Here is a 2,300-nt window from a genome sequence, read left to right as displayed (position 1 = left end):
ATACTACACTTGTGCTTTTTATATCATATGGAAACAGCTCCAGGCAGAGCACAAGTAGAAGAAAACCTGCCAAATCAAACTACTGTAAATAAAGTTCCTCTATGTACTCCAGAGAGAAAACCTCAAAAATAAAACTCAGAAGACCACCCACTGTTACCCCCCCATCCCAACAAAAACTACCCAAAACACTTTCATTTTGAACCTAACATTTCCCTAAGATGTTCACAGCAGAAGCTTTAAGGTAATTAAAGCCGCATCAGTACAGTTGAAAGCGCCACACTACAGAGCAAATGCTCTAAAGGGTTCAGCAGCTGCCCACACATCCCGAACCACCCCCCATCTCAGTAACATGTAAAAGCTCCTGTTAAAGTTTTTTCTTACACTAATAAAGGCATACCACCTAGTGTGCTAAAGATTACAACTAGCAGCCTTAGAGTAGTAAAGTGAAAATAGGAAGCCTACAGGAATGATCTAAATGCCTACTTAGAAGAAACAAAGCAGCAGACAAGACCCTTAGCCCTCTTGTCTATGTAGGGAAGCAGTTGAATTAAACTCAGATTTACCCACATTAACAAAAATTTAACAAAGCTTCCCCAAGACACCAGAATAAAACTTGACCTTTCCAGTCAAAAGGCAGAGAGAGGCCTCTTCCATGTCCCAGAGTTGAATGAGTTCAAAGATTGGCAATAAAGAAAAAAAGAAAGCATTACGGGTATGATGGGAACAAGCTTTGGAGTTTTTCGAACAGTCACACCAAGTTTCTCCAGCACATGGGCACCCTTTTCCTGGTACCCTTGTTGGGTCATCCAAAAGTTGTCTTTGTCTTTCACGGTATCTGCTAGAACTGCACCACCCAGGAATACCATGTGCTTTCTGCGGGGTGGGTCTCCAATGCTGATCTCAAATTTAGAAAGTTTTTGCACATCACCCTTTAAAACTCCTTCTAAGTAAAGCTGTTTAAGTTCTCGTTCCAACCGTGAAGGCAGGCCAGGATACATAGCAGACCCTCCAGAAAGCACAATGTATTTGTAGGATTCAGATTTGGTATCAGTGTCAGCTGCCTGAATTGTGTTAAAAAGCAATTCAGCAACACCAGCTCCTTCAACATTGATCAAATAAGGCTGAAATAAAATTTCTGGTGCTTCAAATCTCTCTCCCCCAATTTTGAAGATATGTCCATCTGGGAGTGTATAAGATTCAACTAATACTTTGGTTTCTAAGGCCAGTTTCTGCTCTTGCTCAATATTATATCCCAAGTAACACAGTTTTTCTTTAATCATGTGAACCGTTTCAAAATCAGCAGGGTGGTTGAAGGCGTATCCTCGCAATAGAAGCAACCTGCTTCTAGTTATATCCCTCCCAGCAATATCCAGTCTCCTGGTAAGATGAGGGAGAGAAAAGCCTTCATATACTGGGCAAATATGAGTCACACCATCTCCAGAGTCTACGGCTACCCCAGTCAATAAACTTGGCGTGTACAAAGTCAGAACGATCTGGATGGCTGCATACCCACTGGAAAACTGCTAAATCTCAATCATTACCTCTATAATCTTCTCTGTGTATTTGGTTGGGTTTATAGGAGGTTCTGTGAGCAAGATTTTACAATTTCTGGTATCTATATTAAGTTTCTCTGGTCCAAGCGTGTAGTCCTGCAGGTGTTTCATGTCATCCCAATTTCGTACTATGCCATTTCCCACAGGGTAGTTAACTTCTAACACTGATCGTAATTTGCTTGCCTCATCACCAACCGTAAGATCCTTGTTCAATGTTTCCCACTTTGGTGGTTGATCTGGTAAACAGGTCTTCCAACCAAAGCTGGGAAGATGTGTTCTGGAAAGTTAGAGCCTGCACATCCACACTTCACAAACCCGGTGCTGTTGCCGCACACCACCACCTTCCCGTCCTGGCTGTCCATCCTCCGCCAGGCGGAGAGTTGCTGCCGCTGCACAACCGACAGCGGCCGTCGGTGGGGCATTTTTTCTTCTCCCTCCTCCTTCTTCATCTTTCTGTTCAAATAAGTGGTCTTAATATTTCTTCTTACAGAAAAAGTTTAAATGTTTATTATAAATATATCTAAACCATTAATTTTTGCAGCTTTCAGGTAAAGTCCAGCACTTCATTTATACAAAATCTATGAGGTCAGTAGAGATCATCTAATCTAAAGTGGTGACATCATCCATTCAAGTCTTTGGCACAATCCCTCGCCAGTTAGAGCACAGGATGCCTGGATATGCCACTGGTGATCTTTAATAGAAGGTAGCTTCAAAAACTGGGCGATTTCTGCTACAGTCATGCATTCT

The 2,300-nt window shown here is 42.1% G+C and overlaps 1 protein-coding gene and 1 pseudogene across 1 annotated transcript in view; one reads left to right on the top strand and one right to left on the bottom strand.

The window, feature by feature from the left end:
* The window catches only part of LOC105546096, a 9,561-nt pseudogene extending 7,646 nt beyond the window's left edge, over positions 1–1,915 (bottom strand).
* The window catches only part of BCR (breakpoint cluster region), an 814,161-nt gene that overhangs the window by 189,474 nt on the left and 622,387 nt on the right, over positions 1–2,300 (top strand). The gene's annotated exons all lie outside the window — the stretch shown is intronic.

The sequence above is a fragment of the Mandrillus leucophaeus genome, unplaced genomic scaffold, assembly GCF_000951045.1.
Source record: "Mandrillus leucophaeus isolate KB7577 unplaced genomic scaffold, Mleu.le_1.0 Scaffold349, whole genome shotgun sequence".
NCBI classification, from domain to species: Eukaryota; Metazoa; Chordata; class Mammalia; order Primates; family Cercopithecidae; genus Mandrillus; species Mandrillus leucophaeus.
Note: the sequence above shows the minus strand (reverse complement) of the source record. Positions and strands in the feature narration are given on the sequence as shown.